The following is a 22197-nucleotide window of genomic DNA, read 5'->3' on the forward strand; positions in this document are numbered from 1 at the left end:
GGACACAGTTCATGTTTCAGTGAGTGTATGTGTATATTGTCTTCTCCTGGATCACCACCTTGCCGTGGTGGAGAAGCTTGCGTGTCCCAATGATCCCAAGAGCTATGACTTCCGGAGCTTGGCTCCTGGTAGGGTCACCCAAGGTGGATAGGTCAAGGGGGAGATTCCAGACGAAGTGTGATCCAACAAAGACCTCAATGGTGGAACTGGTGGAAGATGTCTCCAGCTCACAACGGCAGTGAAAGCGGATGAAGGCTGAAACAGATGGTGGGCCTTAATCATCTTGGTTCTCCATGCCATTGGACTCTGGCCACCCCCTGCCAAAGACTATGTGGTGGCTGCAGGCGCATCAGCCACTCCACCATAAAAAGCTGTCATGTGCGGACGTCCTCCCATTATGCGACTCCAGGATTGACCTCTACACCCACCTGAAGACCCAGAGGGACCCAGAGGGAGGACGGTTACACTTGATCCCGAGTGACCGCCGATGATGATATGTATATTGCGAATATCTGTTATTTTACATTTCGAAGATTTTTCATTTTAGTGACAGACTACCACCTGCCTAAAATCTGTGTGCTGGGGTACCACAGGGGTCTCTACGCCCTGTCATTGTCAGGTCATAAAACAAGACCTGTGTCTCACTGTGACAGAACAGCAAATATTCATTCATTCATTCATTCATTCATTCATTCATTCATCATCAACCGCTTCTCCGGGGTCGGGTCGCGGTGGCAGCAAACTAAGTAGGGCACTCCAGACATCCCTCTCCCCAGCAACGCCCTCCAGCTCCTCCTGGGGGATCCCAAAGGGTTCCCAGGCCAGATTGGATATGTAGCCCCTCCAGTGAGTTCTGGGTCTACCCCAGGGTCTCCTCCCAGTTGGACACAGCCAGAAAACCTCCAAATGAAGGTGCACAGGAGGCATCGATGTCCGAACCACCTCAACTTGCTCCTTTCAACACAAAGGAGCAGCGGCTCTACTCCGAGCTCCCTCCGGATGTCTGAGCTCCTCACCCTATCTCTAAGGCTGAGCCCAGACACCCTATGGAGGAAACTCATTTCAGGCACTTGTATCCATGATCTCACCCTTTTGGTCACTACCCAAAGCTTATGACCATAGGTGAGGGTTGGAATGAAGATTGACTAGTAAATCGAGAGCTTTGCCTTCCAGCTCAGCTCCCTCTTCACCACAACGGTCCGGTACAATGTCTGCATTACTGCTGATGCTGCACCAATCTGCCTGTCAATCTCTTGCTCCATCCTACCCTCACCCATGAACAAGACCCCGAGATACTTGAACTCCTTCACTTGAGGCAACAACTCATCCCCAACCCGGAGGGAGCAATCCACCATTTTCCAGTGGAGAACCATGGCCTCAGACTTGGAGGTGCTGACTCTCATCCCAGCCATTTTACACTCAGCTGCAAACCGCCCCAGTGTGCGCTGGAGGTCGCGTTCTGATGAAGCCAACAAAACCACATCATCTGCGAAGAGCAGAGATGCTGCGCCTTGACATCCTGTCCATGAATATCACAAACAGAATCGGAGCCAACATATCGGAGAACAGAAAATATATTTACTCTTAATAATGCATTAAGGTACTTATCTCACAACCAAACCGTATATTACTCCATGATAACCAAACGTCTGTATCATTCTGCACAATCACAGCATTTTGAGTAAATGCATGTGCAGAAATATACATATGAAACATGAGCTTGGGTGAAAAGAATCGGCCCCAGCCAGACGTAATGACAGTGATGTCTGTGTATGGCTGCATGATAGCTAGAGTCTGTCATCAGTCTTAACTAATCACAACACAAACGCACGCACATACACACCTTTATTTTAGTCTGCCGCTGGGCCCAACTTTTGTCCCAAGAGATCCCTGACAATACCATGGTTTGAGTTATTATTAGAGCCCAGTCCGAAAATAGGCGTTGTCGCACAAATGTTACAGCAGGCTTTGCTAACAGCTGCTTCTTATCATGGGAGAGGCAGGAGGGTGGACAGAGGAGAGAGGAGGCAGAGAGGGGACAGGACACGGAGAACTGCACTGGAGTCGACCTCCACAAACATCATTTCCTTTTCCTTCTCCTCTTACAGTTTGGGTATTTAAGGAGCACTGAATATTGCCATGTATGTACACACACTCAAAACGTTTAGGCTACACACACACACACACACACAAGCACACAGACAAACACACACACACACACACACACACACACACACACACACACACACACACACACACACACACACACACAAATATGCACTTACACTCCACATAAATAGCTTTGGACTCTTGGGGCATTTCTAATGTTAGCTGAAGACACGATGCTATTTAGGAAACTTAATAACAGAGTTGACCATTCCCTTCGTACATGTATGGACACCGTGTTACTTTGTATATGTATGGATGCCGTGTTACTCTGTACATGTATGGATGCCGTGTTACTTTGTATATGTATGGATGCCGTGTTACTTTGTATATGTATGGATGCCGTGTTACTTTGTATATGTATGGATGCCGTATTACTTTGTATATGTATGGATGCCGTATTACTTTGTATATGTATGGATGCCGTGTTACTCTGTACATGTATGGATGCCGTATTACTTTGTATATGTATGGATGCCGTATTACTTTGTATATGTATGGATGCCGTATTACTTTGTATATGTATGGATGCCGTGTTACCTTGTATATGTATGGATGCCGTGTTACTTTGTATATGTATGGATGCCGTATTACTTTGTATATGTATGGATGCCGTATTACTTTGTATATGTATGGATGCCGTATTACTTTGTATATGTATGGATGCCGTGTTACCTTGTATATGTATGGATGCCGTGTTACTTTGTATATGTATGGATGCTGTGTTACTTTGTACATGTATGGATGCCGTATTACTGGTATTAAAATGTTTATGGAAGAGGATGTCCTCAATACAGCTGGTCATCTCTGCTTGGGACGTTACTTTCTTTGGTATGTTTACTTGGGGGTTTTTCCTTTTTTTTTTTGTTCTCTTGTTTTTCAAAGGCGATCTTTCCTTTATAACTCAACTATGGAAGACAGAAAACACACACACACACACACATGCACGCCTGCGCACACACACACAAGCAAAGAAACAGGGTGAGAGAGAGAGCGAGAGAGAGCGGGAGAGAGCGAGAGTGAGAGAGCGAGAGATGAGAGAGAGACAAGACGGAGAGAGTGAGAGGGAGAGAACGAGAGAGAGAGATGGCGAGAGAGGGGGTGGGAGGGAGGGAGGGAGAGAGAGAGAGAGAGAGGGACAGAGAGAAAGACGAGACGGATGGGGGGGGGGTGATAGAGACAGAAGTTGCCAGGAACACTTTTACAAGGGCCCTTAAAATAAACACCTGGGGGACAGCATCCTAAGGTCTGTAACTCTAACCGTGATTGGAGAACGAAACGGGCAGAGTTACAACGTTACAAAAATGACAACTGCTCCCCCCCCGCCGCGCGTCCAAATACCATCACAATGTCTCCATTACACACGTGTGTACACAAACGCTTTACAATGGGAATCAACCACACACCAGCTGAGAATGTCTGTGTTGCCCATCACGAGTCCTGCCTGCAGTGTTTTCATTCCAGCTGTGCTGTAAATCTTTCTTCTATCATGCAGCTGTGGAACCCCACTGATACTCTAGATCGAGGTGGTAGCGAGCTATTGCTGGCTTATACAGTTGAAAAAGCGCAATTTGATCTATTCACAAAAGGCCGTGTGGCCACAACAACCATTAATCTTTCTTTATGTTACATTTCCTGGGGCGGCGGGGAGGGGAAGGCGGTGTGGGATTGTTGGATTTTGACACAAGGCAGACTCCAGCGCACGAGACACATGCCGACACACGGGTCAATGCTTCAAATTCAAACTTGTGCACATTATGCAGAGCACCTTTTTGACACATATATTCGCCCCCCGGGGGTCAGGAGGGATCAGGGGAATGAGGGAGATGTGGAGAGTCCCAAGAGTACTTTACTCCCTTATTTTGACAGACCATACGCAGAGTCTTCTTCTTCTTCTTTCGGCTTGTTCCCTGTTTCTCAGGGGTCGCCACATTGGATTTAAGAGTTTCCATCGGTACCCTGTGAGGGCACAGCACCAATGGCGGCTGTTGTTAACCAGGACCTTGACCGATCCGGTATGGAGCCTCATAATGAAATTAAGACAGCAAGCGAATGTAGCACCGGGGATTGTATATGGAGAGAGGATAGTTTATTACAAAGACCACAAGTGGTTTAAAGTAAGCCAGCATATTGTTAAGTAGGAGAAACAGGGTTGCAGATGATGTGCATGAAAGTAGGCAGCCTTCATTTTCATTAATGCATTTTCTGAGTCTTATGGCTTTTTATGTGGGTACAAGCAAAACGAGAGGCATGAAGGGCATTCAAGTCACAACTTGCATTAGAGGACCCAAGGGTTTCTAAAAGGCTAAAGGATTTGGGGCGGCACAGTGGCCCAGTGGTTAAGCGCTGTTGCCTCACAGCAAGAAGGCCCTGGGTTCGAACCCCGGGGTTGTCCAACCTTGGGGGTCATCCCAGGTCATCCTCTGTGTGGAGTTTGCATGTGTCTGCAGTGGGTTTTCTCCGGGTACTCCGGTTTCCCCCACCATCAAAAGAAACATGAATGTTAGGGTTAATACTCCTGTCTGTGCCCCTGACCGAGGCATGACAAGACCAACTGGAGTTGGTCCCCAGGTGCTGCACGGCGGCTGCTCACTGCTCCTAGCTACACAGCTAGGATGGGTTAAATGCAGATTTCCCTACAGGGGTCAATAATGTGTCTCAAAAAAAAAAGAAAGAAAAGAAGGTCATCCAAGGATCCATCACCATTAACCTTTCTCCATAAACTATCCCATCAACATCAGCCTTGAAGGCAGACATTTAACCACGTGAGTGAAAAGCTGGATTATCATGCTGAAACACTGCATTTAGTCATCTGTAATACTCCTAGGTTAACATACTTTCAGTGGTATTTGGCTTTTGATGGAATGGCTAAGCTAACACTAAGTCAAACTGGACTTCACTTGGCACTGATAACAAGGAGGCCCTGCTGGCTGCTGGCTGGCACAAGCAAGTTTTACGGCAAGCGGTATATGTGTCAAGGCTTTGCCTCGCCTGACCCCCTCTAAAAGTAGAGGGAGTCAGGCTCAGCTGAGGCTAACGGGGCTATAAATGTCTACATCCACAGTGGCATCGCTAAACAAACAGACCATGGAGGTCTGGCCTCATTTTAGCTGATGGAGGTCATTATGCACATCGATTAAAAACAAACAGACGGGGCGAGCGAGGCGTCCAGCTTTTCAGTGTGGGCCTACGGATGGAAAATCCCCGTCAGATAGAGAAAGGGGCTGAAAGCGCGCGCAAATGAATGAGATACTGTAAAGAGGGGGAGAGAGAGAGCGAGAGAGAGAGAGCGAGAGAGAGAGAGAGAGAGAGAGAGAGAGAGAGAGAGAGAGAGAGAGAGAGAGAGAGAGAGAGAGAGCGCGAGCTGTCGAGGAGAAGAACAGATCTACAGTGGATCAGATACGGATGAGCTACAGATAATGATCTGGATCCATCTACAGTGGGTGATGGATGGGACGGTAAGATTGTTTTTTCAGTGTTATACTATTTAATGCCTTTGTTTCCTATCCTATGCTGTTGTAAGCGATGCCAAGATGCAAACTTTTAACTCTCAGCTTCACAGACAGTTGAGTCTTGAGTAGACTTTCACTGTCTCTTCCTCCTACTGCTTCCGACAGACGAAGATTGAGAGGAGAGTGCGGGGACTCACAGAGACTCAAGTAGGTCTATTACTGTTATTAGTGGGGAAGAGCCAGAGGACCCTTTTTAGAGACCCCCCCCACCCCTCCGGTCTAGACAGCCCAGTGGAGACCTAACACCGTCCAGACTGACAAAACAGCCTCTAATTCTGTGGTTCGCCTGTCAGTCCAATCGGCCATTACAAATTCAAGATCTTTACTTCCCTTGTGCACATGGGTTTTGGCTTGTTGGACTGCATACTTCAGCTTGCTTGCTTTCTTGATCAGTCACTTAAAACCACACTGACCTGAACATAACGTACAAAACTGCAGTTTTAAAACAACAGTTGGGAAAAGAAAAGAAAAAAAAACTACGTGAGAATGTATCGTGTGCATGCGATAAGAAAGGAACGAATATAATGCATGATCACACAGATCAACTTCAAGTTAAATCCAGTGTAAGTCAGCAGTTTCCACATGCTTAGGGAGAATCATGTTGGGTTCACATGGGTATAGACCACATGGGTGCACTGTAGGGAACATAAATGACTAGACATATTAGCATGGAAGCTAATTAGCCCACTGCCTTACCCCCACCCATCCCCCAATCCTCCTCCAAGACTGGCAGGACCCTATTGGGAGCCGGTGTCACGTTGCAGACAGGAAACAGATGGCCTGCTGTGGGGGGGAGCATGCCAAAGAAGCACAGGGAGAAGACCTCCCTCTTTCCCCTTCTCATGACCTCCTTCCCTCTCAATTTCTCATTTGCTCCAACTCTTCATCCCTCCATCCCTGCCCCCTTCATCATCCTATCACCCGTGGCTGAAGGAAAGAGGAAGAGGGAGGCTGTACTTGATGTTTTGAGGCTGAATCAGTGGCCTCTGGCTGGAGATCAGCGTGATGGGAGTCCTCTGTGAGATCTCTAAATAACAGCCCAGCAAGGCTCTGCTACACCGGGTTAGGTCGGGACCATGGGACTCAGCAGGGTATTTGGAACACAGGACACATCCCACTCGAACAGAATACTTTTGAGGACTTCAATCAGAATATTGCTATCTGGTTCTGCTTTCAACTAGCTGGCAAAGCCAGTCACAATCCCGCAAGCTGTTTTTGCTATGCGAGCTATTAGTCTGGAAAGCATCGATTGAGAATCGACTGAACCCAGCAGCCAGAAGCCGAACCAATCTGTGAACGATAAGGAGCGGTTTAGATGATGGCAGCATGGTGTAAATGACAACAATGGCAGCGTGAGGAGGATAGTAATGATGCTATTACAGTATTAGTTCTATCAGAAAGGGAGTTTACCACATTACCACATTGAAAAATGAGCAAAACATGCATTGAGAACAAAGGCCTTTCTCATAGGTAATAATTAGCGGCATTGACTGACCTGCTAGCGGTAGTGGCGTTTACTGCTAGCAGACCAGCACATGTGGAAATATGCTGCTTCGGTTTCACGTCATGGGGTTTGTGGGGGTCTGACTGATTAAAGGCTGATCCAATTGTCTGCAAAGTAATTTTGGTCTATGCCAACTGACGACGTTCCTAACACAAACGCATGCCTATTGAGCCTCGCCAGACAGACCACAATGAGCCGAGCGAAATTAGTGGACTAGCTTTACAAAGCACGTTTTTAACATACCCTCTGAAAATATCAATTCTACATGATCGGTTTGAGAGAGGAAATGGGTGACATGGTTAATGGGAATACAACCTGTGAGGGAATACAGTGACAACTGACCTCCACTTCACACGTCGACCTGCTAATTCCACTTCCGCTAACACGATCCAGTGACCCCCCCCCCCAAGGGAAACAAGGCTGACCTGTTGATTAGAGGTAACCTTTGACTCTTAAAGCACTGACTGCAGATCAGTATTGTCTTGAGTAGGGCTGCCCTCCACAGAACGCGTGACTGATGGGCAGACTGACCCTTAATGGTTTTGATGGGGAGTCATCACATGTTTGCGAGACCTTTGTGTTTTCTTGGATGTGGAGCGTCCAGCTTTCAGATCCTTATCACGGCGCTGCTCTCATACCGAGACCATGTCAGATCTATGAAATTGGCCCACGCCAGTCGCAGCCTCCGAGACAGTCAAGGATAAGTGATTACTTTAGCTAAAATGGCCAATGGACTGCATTTATATATTGTTTTTCTAGTCTACTGACCACTCAAAGTGCTTTACAGTGTACGTCTCACATTCACCCATTCACACACACATTCATGCACTGACGGTGGAGGCTGCCATGCTGGTTCGAATCCCCGCGTTACCTCCAGCTTGGTACAGCAGTTAGGGGTTCAGTGTCTTGCTCAAGGACACTTTGACACGCTCTCTGCAGGACCCGGGGATCAAACCCACAACCTTCTAATTATTAGACGACCCGCTGTACCTCTTGAGCCATGCCGCCCCTCCTGAGCTAATACTTAATCTTGTATTACTCTCAATGTGTGTTATACTAAATACGATACGAAAACTTGAAAAGTAATATTTTTTTGATATTTGTGTGTTGTTGAAATCTAGACAAATTTTTATTTTTACTTTTATCCCTTTTTCTCCCAATTGTACTTGGCCAATTAGCCCACTCTTCTGAGGTGTCCCGGTCGCTGCTCCACCCCCTCTGCCAAGCCAGGGAGGGCTGTAGACTACCACATGCCTCCTCCCATACATGTGGAGTCGCCAGCCGCTTCTTTTCACCTGACAGTGAGGAGTTTCACCTGGGGGACGTAGCGTGTGGGAGGATCACGCTACTCCCCCCCAGTTACCCTCCCCCCTGAACAGGCCCCCCCGACTAACCAGAGGAGGCACTCGTGCAGCGACCAGGACACATACCCACATCCGGCTTTCCACCCGCAGACACGGCCAATTGTGTCTTTTGGGACACCTGTCAAGCCAGAGATAATGCAAGGATTCAAACTGGCGATCTCTGTGTTGGTAGGCAACGGAATAGACCGCTACGCTACCCGGACGCCACCCTGAACCAGCAACCTTCTGATTACTAGACGACCCGCTCCACCTCCTGAGCCATGCCGCCCCTCGCTAGCTAATACTTCATCTTTTATTTCTGTCAGTGTGTGTTATCCTAGACACAATATTGAAACTAGAAAAGTAACCTTTTTTTTTTTTTACATTTGTGTGTTGTTGAAAATCTTAATCAACAATTCTGAGGGGAAAAAAAAGAGACATGAAGTAAATAAGCTCCAGATGGTCAAGGCCAGTTTTGCTCCACAAAATCCCAAGCCTACGCTACAGTAATGAATTTGACGACTTACTGATGCAATGTGTGAACCTTACAACGTTTGCCAATAACTTTTATTCTTATTTTGTGGGAAATTTCCAGGAAAAAAAAAATTGGCTGTGACGCATAACCTTGAAAAACAAATGGCAACTTGCCACTGGCATCAGCTAAGTGATGCATGTAGACTTGCATTGTATGATATAAGAAGCCAGGACGGTATAAATGCACTCAAACCTGGAGGATCTACTCTGAACTTTAATAATAGTCTTTCTGTATAAGGACTACAGTATGCACCCCCCCCTACACACCCACACACACACACACGTGAACACAAGACTATCTTAAGGGATGCTGCAGTTCTGGCACGGCAGGGCAGGTGTCCCTCGTTCACCCACCAGACGTATTGCTTACTCCTTCCCCGTGAAGCAAACCAAAACATCTGTTGTGAGCCACTTAATGCTCCGTTCAACAATGCGGGCTGTAAAATCTGCATTGACATCATTCGGCATGTCTGCTAATTTCTCAAACCTGAAATACTGCGGCGATAAAACTACTGAGGCGGCGAAAACTAAAACACGTGTTTACTGTAAGTTGAAAAAAACCTACTTAAACCGCCTCGAAACATGTGTTTAGACAGCAACCTCCTCTCCCAGAGAAATGGTGACTTTGATTGAGACTTAGCTTGAGTCTCAATTAAATCCGCAGCCTGTAATCGCACCGTAACATTTAAACCCGTGTTGAAAGGCCCGGCCGATTGTTGTTGTTTAGTGTTTAAACATTCGCAGATCTGCAGGCTTCTAATAAGGACTCGAGACAAGCAGATGCATAAACACGTTGTTTATCTGAAACTCTTATGGGGACAAACAGGGGCCCACCTCTCTCTTTCTGTAGTCTCTCTGTCTATCAGTCTCTCTACGTCTGTCTGTCTGAACCGCTCTCTGTCTGTTTATCTCTGTCTCGCTCTCTCGCTCTCTTGCTCTCTCGATTCAATTCAAAGGGCTTTATTGGCATGAAATTTTTAAAAACAATGTTGCCAAGCATCAAAGTGCTATTTGAACAGTACACAACAACACCAACAATGAACATCAACACCACACCACACCACACTGATCAACAAAGAAACAATAAAAAAACAACAATAACAACAAAGAAAGAGAAGTAAATCAAAAGGTAGAGCATGAGTTGGGAGGAGACCAAGTACAGCTGTCTCACTCTCTCTCTCTCTCTCTCTCTCTCTCTCTCTCTCTGCCATCCAACCATCTTCTTTCTCTCTCTCTCTCTCTCTCTCTCTCTCTCTCTCTCTCTCTCTCTCTCTCTCTCTCTCTCTCTCTCTCTCTCTCTCTGCCATCCAACAATCCTCTCGCTCTTGCTCTCTCTCTCTCTCTCTCTCTCTCTCTCTCTCTCTCTCTCTCTCTTCCCTCTCTCTCTCTCTCTCTCTCTCTCCCTCTCTCTCTCTCTCTGCCATCCAACAATTCTCTCTCTCTCTCTCTCTCTCTCTCTCTCTCTCGTCTCTCTCTCTCATCTCTCTTCTCTCTCTCTCTCTCTCTCTCTCTCTCTCTCTCTCTGCCATCCAACAATCCTCTCTCTCTCTCTCTGCCATCCAACAATCTTCTCTCTCTCTCTGCATCCAACAATCTTCTCTCTCTCTGCCATCCAACAATCTTCTCTCTCTCTCTCTCTCTGCCATCCAACAATCTTCTCTCTCTCTCTGCCATCCAACAATCTTCTCTCTCTCTCTGCCATCCAACAATCTTCTCTCTCTCTCTCTCTCTCTCTCTCTCTCTCTCTCTCTCTCTCTCTCTCTCTCTCTCTCTCTCTCCTCTCTCTCTCTCTCTCTCTCTCTCTCTCTCTCTGCCATCCAACAATCTTCTCTCTCTCTGCATCCAACAATCCTCTCTCTCTTTCTCTGTCTCTGCCATCCAACAATCCTGTCTGTCTGTCTGTCTGTCTCTCTCTCTCTCTCTCTCTGTCTCTCTCTCTCTCTCTCTGCCATCCAACAATCCTCTCTCTTTCCCTCCTAAAACCTTCTCTAAATCTCTCTCTCCCATGCCGCACATGTTCTTGGCTCAAGCGATCCCCGCTTCACAGAACAAATTGAGTTTAATGGGGGTGAGGCAGGGTGAGCCGAGGGGGGAGGACAGGGAGGAGACAAGAAGCCTGTAAAAATACACCACATGCTTCATGCCAGTCACCATCATGAGAACGGCGATACCGACGTTGTACGCTCCGACACCGCTCCTCAACCAGGAGACCAACATGGCCGTGCACTGTTGAAACACGGACAGGCACATCAAAGGAGGCTGAATCAGTTCCTCTGGATACAACGTTTATTGACAGATGCCTTTCATCATAAAACGTTGTATCCAGATGAACTGATTCAAACTTCTTTGATTTTCTTACCTGGATTATTGAGCATGCATCAAGACATGTGGGCGTGCACAGACACACTTAACGAACACACGTATTTCAACGTAATTACTGACTCATATCTGATAGTTACACATGTGAATTTGGCAGGATATGCAAACAGGATACAACATAAAACATAATAACAAAAAGCAGTATGGAGCTTTTGCTCTCCTCCTCCTTCAGTGTTCTTTGAGAGTGCATCTGAGTCTACTTTTAAAGACACACACACACACACACACACACACACACACACACACACACACACACACACACACACACACACACACACTCGAATGAGGAATAGTGTGCCTAAACCTGAGTAAGCACCAGCCAACCTTGGTGAGAAGATTAATTTTCCTGAGTGAATCTGACTTTATAAAGGGCAAATAAAAAAAGCGGATGGCCTGCTGAATAAAGCCATTCAAGTGTTTTTCTGGCATGCCGTCCACATCTCCCAGCCTGGGCACTCACATACTGTACACGCACAAAGGCTGGTGCGGGCACTCGCAGAGTACAGCTGAATCCATAAAGATGCTGCCAGGGATCCTTAAGACCTGTTGCACGACAGACTTGCATATGAGTCACACAATTTGTATTCTGATCACTGCAATTTCCTCAGCAATGTACAAATGTGGTGTCAGTGAGAATGTAGGAGTAGGGTATGAGCATGGCAGGTTCCTCGCCAGCATGCTTTTACTGCTTTTCCTTTTGTTTGTCTTCATTACACCACTGAAGTACGTGTGTGTGTGTGTGTGTGTGTGTGTGTGTTAGGGGTTGCACAAGCACACAATTTTACAACTCGAGCACTGCTTCCCTGAAAAATTCAAGTTCTCGAGTGCCGGGGGGTGGGGGGTTGCATCAATTAAGACTATGCAACTATGGTGAGGTTGGTCTTACAGCACACAGAGCAAAGCATGAAATTAATGATATGATATGATATGAAGATAACTCTTATGGATGATACCGATGATATTTTAACGTTATTGTTACAACATTCCACAGTAGCCCAAGATCGGAAGTTCAGTCACCAATGTGGTTTTTCACTAAGTGTCCTGGTTGTGTTTAGATATATAGCAGCTGGGGGGATTTTTTGTGTGTTTTTTTTTAATGCAGTGAAACCTGATCATCATTAGTAAGCCTAACCAACTTAAAAATGAAATTAGTCATATTTGCTTGCATCTATTTTTTTAACAAAATGAATCTGTGTCGCTGCGTTAGTGTAGTATAGGTCAGACTTGATGTTACCGCCATCCTTGAGAAATCCCTCCACAACCCACAACTGTTGCATGTGTACTTCATCACAATGACAGTTGGGAAAGAAAATTTGCACGGTGAAACACAACAATAAAGCAAGCACATGTTTGGTAATCCCAACTGGGAACGGAGTGTGTGCATCACGCGATTAACGAATACTCCACGTTAATGTAGAAACTCGAGAATTGATGTACCTGCTGGAGAACTCTGTGTAACCCCTAATGTGTGTGTGCTTGCGTGTGCATGTGTTTGTGTATGTGTGCGCGTGTGTGTGTGTGTGTGTGTGCATGTACGTGCATACACGCCATCCTTTTGCTCACTCGCCCAAGTGATCTTTTAAGTCCGGCAGGTTCTAGGAGACTTACTCCCACCACCTCAGCGGGAGATATACGACTCCCCTCGGCTCTCAGGCTCCTCAAATCCCCATCCAGGACCGGTCCAGGCAATAACACAGGCATCAGAGGAGCAAGAGGTAACACAGCTCATCTAGGATATGACGGCGTACTAAAAATCCAGTCTATATCAAAGCACCGAGAATTGGCCTGGGAGGAGGAAAGAAACAGCCGAAATCTTTTGTCGGTGAACTACGGAGGACAGGCTCAACCCATGGAAGCGGAGCCGCTGACATTTTCACTCGACAATAGCCTGCAGGTCTATAAAGTCAGCTTATGAACAGGGACTTTAGAAGGCAAACGCTGGAAGCTGGATTTTGCGCAGGGTGTAACGATATGTATAAGTGAGACTGGGGGTCCTAGGAAGCCTAGGGTGGAGGAGTGCAGCTGGTCGAATGAGAAACGTGGGGGCAGAAAGATGGCTGGGACACTGGAGACATGGGGGAGGAGGCCAGGGGCTATACGGCTGACAGAATGAGGTAGCTGTATAGGTATGGCTGAGATGGGGGTTTGGGGGGAGGGTACACGGTGGGATAAGACGGGAGGGAGAATGGGGCAGCCCTGCACCCCTATGTCATGCAGCTGCCGGCTGGGCTGAACATGCCAGGAAGTTCTGATGCAGCCACATCTGCTTCGGCTATCAGGAGACCCCCACACCCCCGAAAGCAATCTCTGACTCCAGTGTTTTGAAGTAATATTTACAAAAAGAAGGAAAGAAAGAAAGAAAGAAAGAAAGAGGCTTTGTAAAGCCACAAAGAATGCACGCTAAGTTTTAAAAACAGAGGACAGAGAAGAAAAGGATAAGAGATCAAATCAAGGATGGTGGGATGGTGGGAAGGAATGAGGGCTATGCTGCTCGACGAGAACCGAGGCCAAAGCGAGTACCGCGCCAGGTTCCATTCAGACTAGACAAAGTAAATAAAACCACTTGATGAAAAAAAAAAAAGGCGAATCAACAACCGAACGAGAGTTCCAGGCGGGGGGAGGTAAAGTAATAAAGGCCTTCAAAGATAAAGGGAGAGGGACAGAGAGGGGTGTGTTTCCTGCAGTTGTGCACAGCACAGCGCCGGCGTGCAGCATTTAAGTCCGAAACGTCTCGCTTATCTGATGGTCAGACACAGATTTTCCAGAGATAACCACAGTGCCGTCAATAGATACACAGACTTGCGGTGTGTGTGTGTGTGTGTGGGGGGTATATATACACGTGTGTGTGTGTGTGTGTAGGCACATGCATATGGCAGGAAAGAGAAGACAGAGGAAAATATAGAACGAAAACAGTAGAAAGAGAAGCGGGAATAGAAACAGAAAGAAATGGCGAAGAGGAAGTAGCGCCCAAGAGACGGATAGGGAGGAAGAAGAGGAATACCGACGGATGAAATGCGAGACCAACTGATTCACGGCCGCTGCCACCGTGTCGGTCGCTCCCTCCATCTATCAAAGAAAGATAACGAGGGAGGGATGAACCACACCGCCAGTTTGTAACCTCTGGCTGTACTGTGGCATGCTGGGTCGCTCCTCTTCCGGTTCCTGTGACGTCAGCCCCGGGCCCGGCCCCTCCTCCTCCTCCTCCTCTCACAACCCCTTTACCACACACTAATTCATAAATTACTAACAAAGAGTCCCTTGTGGTTTTGGGAGGGACCAGGCCTGCCCTGCAAACTGGCACTGCGGGGAACTGCTACGCGTCACTTATAGAGAAACCTGGTTTTGTAAGGGAGAGGTATGCGTGCGCGCGCACACACACACACACACACACACACACACACACACACACACACACACACACACACACACACACACACACACACACACACACACACACGTGCACCATTCACCGGGAGCCATCTGAACAGCCCGGTACTTGACTGCCACATTTACCGCTCCAAGCTACGCAACGGCAGTCACACACGCCGGGCGTTTGGCAGTCGTGTGTGGACCGCTGGGAGCTCAGCTGGTGGAAAGCTGTGAAGCCGAGCTCCAAGCCGAGCGCCTCTCGAAATAAGCGCGCCGAATTACAGGACGAGCTGCGTGCGCGCGTGCGTGTGCGCGAGTGCGTCTGCGTGCGAGTGTGAATGTGGCGTAAACACAGCATGTACGGAGCTCGGCGAGGCTCTCGTTTTTAAAAGCTGTCCGCCTTCACTGTGTACAACAACACGTAATACGCACAAATAAACACCCGGACAACAGACGGACCGGGGCTGTGATCGGCGCTGTTACGTGATTCTGAGTGTTTGTTCCCATGCAGCTTTATTTTGGTTTACCCTCACGGCGATACCCGTCTGAGACGCTGCACCTTGAAGAGGGGATGTCTCCGAGACCATTTCGGACACCACGTTGACTACTTTCAGATCTATATCACACAAAACGGATGCAAATATCTTTTTCCTTTCCAGCATTTCTTTAAATCCCCACAGTTCGTCAGACCGTGGCATCCGGACGCCGCGTGCGGCGTACTGAAAGAGCGCGCCCCCTGCCGCCCCCTGTAGGTGAGCGCTGACATCCGCAGCCCTCGCGAACAGTTCGCTGGCGAGCTCGTATGAACTGCCAGAGACGCAACGCTGCCATATTCCCTGCAGCATGCCCCCGGTGGTAAACTGCAGCCTCAGCTGGTGCCAGCAGCGCCTGCTCTGCCCAGTGCAGCCAGCACCTCATTAGAAAACAACACTGACCAACTATGGAGGCACACACACACACACACACACACACACACACACACACACACACACACACACACACACACACACACACACACACACACAGAAAAACAAGTTCCCTGTTCTGTATTGACCCACCAGCAACACTCTAAGGGGCGTAGCCTGGTGTTGGTTCTAAAGGGTGCATTTGTATTATTGTGCGTATCTTGGTGATCTCAAATACACAATCGCTGCTGAGCTAACCTCATCTGTTAGCACAACAAAACTGTACGTCTCTCACCAAGCACGCCCCTGTCCAATCCAGTCATTCACCTTGGTACTGTAAACCTCCTCTCCTCTTAGCCCCCAAACACTTGTCCCTTCATGTCCAATAGGAATGCACGCATGCACGCACACACACACGCACGCACACGCACACACACACACACACACACACACACATACACAATCAATCAATCTATGGATTACCTTACAAGCTAACACACACACACACATACACCTTCATGCACGTGTACACACATCAGCTAGAGCTTCAACGGCAAAATGTGCAGGTTCGAATCTGACAAATCACAGCGCGACAGAAAAAGATGCAGCCATTTAAACCTTTAAAGAGCAAGAGCCGCCGCAGCATAAACACACACAAAGCATGGGCGCCTCGCACCCTTGGAGAAAAGCGCCACGAGAAAAGGGAAGGGGGGGAAGCTTAGAGGAGGAAAAATCCACAAGGATGGTCCTCGTACAGCCAGAAAGTGCAGTCTCATGGACACCCCCCCCTCCCCACCTCCCCTCCCCAGACAGCGGAGAGGTAAAACAGGCTGCGTGGCGGCAGAGGGAACAAGCATGTTAGGAGAGGATGACAGGGTGACACTTACACACACATGGCTGAACGGAAAAATCCTCCGGGATCCAGGCAGGAACGTTCCCTCCAAACGCGTGTTTGATGTGTGTGTCTGTGTGTGTGTGTGTGTGTGTGTGTGTGTGTGTGTATGTGTGTGCGTCTATCTGTCAAACACACCAACACCACCAACGCCACCCCTTCCACTGGTCTGGAGTGCTGAGACTGGTCTCGTACGGGGAGAAAACAAGTGCTCACGTGAATAGTCCAACGAGGGTCCGATGAGAGCGAGAGAGCACGGCCCCCCAAAAAAGGAAAGATGCAGGAGAGGAAAGCAAAAAAAAAAAGAAAAGAAAAAAGGTTAGCTCCTTTAAGAAGGTATGATTGCTTACGGTGACTCCCCCTTCTTTCTTTTTTTTGCGCTGAAAAGCGTACAGAGAAAGTTTCCTCTTCTTTTTTCTTTTCTTCCCTTCTCTTTATTTTTCCGGAAAGAGTGAGAGTGAGAGAGAGCGAGAGAGAGCGAGAGCGAGAGAGAGAGGCGGGCTTTTCTATTGCTTCTTTTCTCTCTCCTCTATTTCAGTTTTCCCTTCCTTCCTGCTCTCAGGGAGAGAGAAAGTTAAACCCGGGCTTTTGGACAACTGGAATGTGACAGCGGCAGAGAGAGAGAGAGAGAGAGAGAGAGAGAGAGAGAGAGAGAGAGAGAGAGAGAGAGAGAGAGAGAGAGAGAGAGAGAGAGAGAGAGAGAGAGAGAGAGAGAGTGGGTGAGAGGGAGAACGAGGTAGCGAGAGGTGGTCAGCGAGAGAGAGAGAGAAGCGAGGCATGTAGTGTCCACCTACAACAGCTCACCGCTGTGTGAGTGAGCTGCCAAAGAGAGGGAGGGAGGGAGGGAGGGAGGGAGGGAGCCTGCAACAGAGAGGGAGGGGGCTCTGTCTGTATGTGTATGAATGAGAGTGAGTTAGTGTGTGTTGTGTGGGTGTGTGTGTGCGCATGAGTGAGTGAGTGAGTGAGTGAGTGAGTGAGTGAGTGAGTGAATGAGCAAGTGAGTGAGTGAGTGAGTGAATGAGCAAGTGAGTGAGGGAGTGAGCGAGCGAGTGAGGGAGTGAGTGAGTGAATGAGCGAGTGAGGGAGTGAGTGAGTGAGGGAGTGAGTGAGTGAATGAGCAAGTGAGTGAGTGAGTGAGCGAGTGAGTGAGTGAATGAGCAAGTGAGTGAGTGAGGGAGGGAGTGAGTGAGAGAGTGAGTGAGTGAATGAGCAAGTGAGTGAGTGAGTGAGCGAGTGAGGGAGTGAGTGAATGAGCGAGTGAGTGAGAGAGTGAGGGAGGGAGTGAGTGAATGAGCAAGTGAGTGAGTGAGTGAGCGAGTGAGGGAGGGAGTGAGTGAATGAGCGAGTGAGTGAGTGAGCGGGTGAGGGAAGGGAGGGAGTGAATGAGCAAGCGAGTGAGTGAATGAGTGAGTGAGGGAGGGAGGGAGGGAGGGAGTGAATTAGTGAATGAGTGAATGAGCTAATGAGTGAGTGAGTGAGTGAGTGAGTGAGTGAATGAGTGAGTGAGTGAGTGAGTGAGCGAGTGGGACTGAAATATAAAGAGAGAGAGGGAGCCCCTGTTAGAGAACGAGAGAGAGGGAGGGGGGAAAAGAGGCAGCGTAGGAGACAGGATACGACCTGAGAATTTCACTCAGCTGAGAATGACAATCCGGGAAGCTGGTGTGCAAGTGCCCTGGGAATACCCCCCCCCCAACCCTACCCCCCACGCCAGACCCTTCCCGCACACACACATAAACCATCCCCCCGTCTACCCCCCACCCCACTCAACCCACCAGTCCACCGCAGGAGGAAAAATGAAACCAGCCATGGACCAGAGAGCATTCCTCTCCTCAGCACACTGAGCATACGAATGGAAACGGCGCTGGCTCGCAGGAGTGGCGGGGCGGACCTTTAAGGTGGGAACGCCGAGCGAGGCGACGGCAGCGACTCTGCGCTCGGCGTCCGCGGCTCACAGCTTCATCCAGCTGACAAAGTTGGCAGACGCGCTCATCCAAGGCTTTGCTTATTTTGCAGTTTCCACACCGGCAAGGGCCCAGTCGCTTGCAGAGGAAAACAAGCCAAACACTACACAACAGGAAAAAATGTTTGTGCGTGTGTGTACAGTGTGCGTCTGTAGGATATGTTTGTGCTCCTGTTGGCATGTACAAATGCTGTGCGTGTGTGTGTGTGTGTGTGTGTGTGTGTGTGTGTGTGTGTGTGTGTGTGTGAGAACCATGTGTGTATTTGCTTGTGAATTCGTCTGAGCAGTGTGTTGCTGTGTGTGTCTGTATGTGCGCAGCATTCTGTGTGTTTGCACTTACAGTGTGTTTGTATCTATGCCTATTTACAAACCAGCAATGTGCGAACAATTTGAATATTGTAATTTTATGATAAACAACTTTCTAGCCTAAATTAACGGTAATGAGAATCTATTATCTAAACTTTCTGGGCATCCGGGTGGCGTGACGGTCTAGTCCGTTGCCTACCGACACGGGGGTCGTCGGTTCGAATCCCCGTGTTACCTCCGGCTCGGTCGGGCGTCCCTACAGACACAATTGGCCGTGTCTGTGGGTGCATAACCGGATGCGGATGTATGTCCTGTTCGCTGCACTAGCGCCTCCTCTGGTCGGTCGGGGCGCCTGTTCGGGGGGGGGGCTGGGGGGAATAGTGTGATCCTCCCATGCGCTAGGTCCCCCTGGTGAAACTCCTCACTGTCAGGTGAAAAGAAGCGGCTGGTGACCTCCACGTGTATGGGAGGAGGCATGTGGTAGTCTGCAGCCCTCCTGGAGCATCAGAGGGGGTGGAGCGGCGACCGGGACGGCTGGGAAGAGTGGGGTAATTGGATGTGTACAATTAGGGAGAAAAAAGGGGGGAAAATCCAAAATAAAAGTTCCTCAAAAAAGGAGGTTTGCATTATTGAGGGCGTATGGTTTGATATTCAACTTTACTTTCCCGGACGGCTCAACACGAGGGGCCTTCGGCTGGATCTTTACCATGGGGTTTTGCATGAGTAAGCAGACATCAATGCACACATATATCATTATTGTGTAACATTCCCTGTGACTGAACAGAGACCCCCCCCCCCCATCAGACCTTGCCGTGTTGGGCTGGTACAAGGACAGGGGGCTTTAACGCTGACAGGCACAGAAGGGGCTTTGACTGGGAGCAGCAGAGCAGCGGACCCGCGAACGACCCTCACCCCGGCTCCCACAGAAACAGACAGTCGACATCCTGTGGCCTCAATAAGACGGCGGCGGGGGGCCAGGTAGGAACGAGTGATCGATATCAGGCCGGCGGGGCAGACAGGACACAAGGCAGGCAGGCAGATATTGCTTTTTCACGACTGTCATGTGCCTGTGGTGTTCTGTGCAGTCCAGTGTCCAAACCCGAGATGACGCACAGACGACGACTGTGACCGATGCGTCCAAAGAGGCCATGCTCAGCAGAAGACACAGAGCACGGTGCACATTCCTGCCTCTTCCTCACAGAATCCCATTTAAACTAATCACAGATATGACATGGCCGACGATGGGGTCAACAGGGTTTTCATGTTGTTCATTCTCTGCAGTAGACTGAATAAAGTCAGCAGAATAACTGGCTTAATACTGCCAGAGGACTGCGTTATTATGACCGTAGATCAGAGCCCCGGTCGTGGACCTGGATGGACACAAGGCTCGTCTCTTGTTCATCTCGTTCCTCCTCTCTACCGAGCTGTGTAGTGCTCCGTTTGTTGCTTCCCCGTCGTGTTTACCGAGCAGTCTGCAGATAGAGGGGTCGGAGCGGCCGGCTGGCACGCGGTCCTGTTTCCCCTCTTCTGTCTCTCTCTCGCTTCGTTACGAGACTCTTCAAAGGCCTGGTGCTACGACACAAGCCAAGCGCCGTCCTCGGTCGCCAGACCAGACGTCCTCTGCCAAGCGTTAGCAATCAGCCCGCTGGTGTTTGATTAGCGCTGGATGCTAACGCTGCGGCTCTGGCTGGGGGAATGGGGGAATTACTGAGTCCGAGGAATCCTGCAGACTTGCATTAGTCATGGGTATGGTGGAAAGACACAGGGTGTACTATCTCACTGTGGTTTCTGCCCTTATTTGACGATGTGAACAGACAAAGCAAACATCCCAATTCATAGCAATGGCCCAGGGGATCGCACGCTGGGGGCCGGACGGGTTACATGCATGGACACCCGGGGCTATCCCAGTACAATAACCTGTTGACCCCCCTCCCCCCTAAAGATTTTGAATGTCTAGATGTTTAGTGCCTTGCTCGAGGGCGAATTGAGTGCAACTACAGATGGAGGAATGAGCGCCACTCAATGACCTCTCCCATCCCCCCCCTTTTTTTTTCAGCTGGGTAGGAACTGGACCTCGTGAACCTCCAGTCAGGAACCCACTACTCTGTCCTCCGGGCATTCGCTGGCCCCACGGTGAGAGAGAAAAGAGCGAAGGAAAAGGGGGAAAAGAAAGAATAACAAGAACAGACAGAGACAGCGTGGAAAAAAAAGAAGAAGAAGACGACAGGATTAGCACCGACAACCATAAACAATATTTTTCCTACATTTTGTTACAGAGGGGCACAAGTGTTTACTGTACACCAGGCATGCACGTGCGCACACACACACACACACACACACACACACACACACACACACAGAGTCACATCAGGGTAGACGGGCAGAGAGGCGGAGGAACAGAGAACAGAAGGGGCGAGAGCAGAGTGTAGGGGCGAAAGAGGAGAGGCAGGGAGGGTGGCAGACAAATGGCATAAGAGACAGGAGAAGGAGGGAGAGAGCAAAGAGAGAGAGAGTGAGTGGTGTGAGGAGGGCAGAAAGAAAGGCAAGGGAAGTTAAAGGAACTCGGGTAAGAATAAGACGCCACGCCTCTTTTGGTATGATTACGCTAACATCTCGGGTGTAAGTGAACAGAGGGAGAATGGCTTTGTGCATGAAGCATGGGAGGAAGAGAGAGCAAGGGGGGCAACTCAACCTGTTTACATGGTCCTGCAGCACGTTTGCGTGCATGCAAGTGCTGCTGGCATGCGTGCACGGGCGCATGTGACACGGCATGCGCTTGTGTCCTGCAGAGACCCAGCACATACCAGATGATGTGAGTGAATGAGAGATAGTGCAGAGCAGACATCAGCTGATTAAACATATGCTGACTGAGCCCAACGCCCTGACCCCTGACATCAGCAAATCACCGTGGCAACGCCTCATCCCCCCGCCAAAACTCCCCGCGGCTTCCATCGTGCCTAACTGGCTGATGCCGGGGAGGAGAACAGTTGGGAGACCCACACTATTGGGGGTAAGGTTGGCTTTGCCAACTTCTCACCAGTTTCTATCGGGAACAGTAATCGCTCTCAGATGCTTTTCTTTAATGGGGCTTCAATAGTTTGTACGAGACTTTGGTGCAAAAACAAATGACTCAGGCAAATGTACCGTGTGCGCGCGTGTGTGTGTGTGTGTGTGTGTGTGTGAAATAGGGAGAATGTTGAGCAGAGATGACGTAATACCTATCACACTCACTTCCTTCATGGGCATTGGCTTAACCAACCACCTCAACACTTCCATTGATATATCGGTTACATGAATGCACATTTTCACACAGACACACACACACAC

At 48.9% G+C, this 22197-nt stretch overlaps 1 protein-coding gene across 4 annotated transcripts in view; it reads right to left on the minus strand.

The window, feature by feature from the left end:
* LOC130124953 (protein eva-1 homolog A) overlaps positions 1 to 22197 on the minus strand; it is a 100392-nt gene that overhangs the window by 20916 nt on the left and 57279 nt on the right. Inside the window, exon 1 of one of the 4 annotated variants that reach the window (XM_056294331.1) lies at positions 16600 to 16636. The exons of the other annotated variants lie outside the window; for them this stretch is intronic. The gene's annotated coding sequence lies outside the window, so the exon portion shown is untranslated. Of the gene's footprint in view, positions 1 to 16599; positions 16637 to 22197 lie in introns of those variants that run through there. 4 annotated transcript variants of the gene reach the window in all.

The sequence above is a fragment of the Lampris incognitus genome, chromosome 15 (genome assembly GCF_029633865.1).
Source record: "Lampris incognitus isolate fLamInc1 chromosome 15, fLamInc1.hap2, whole genome shotgun sequence".
Taxonomy (NCBI): Eukaryota; Metazoa; Chordata; class Actinopteri; order Lampriformes; family Lampridae; genus Lampris; species Lampris incognitus.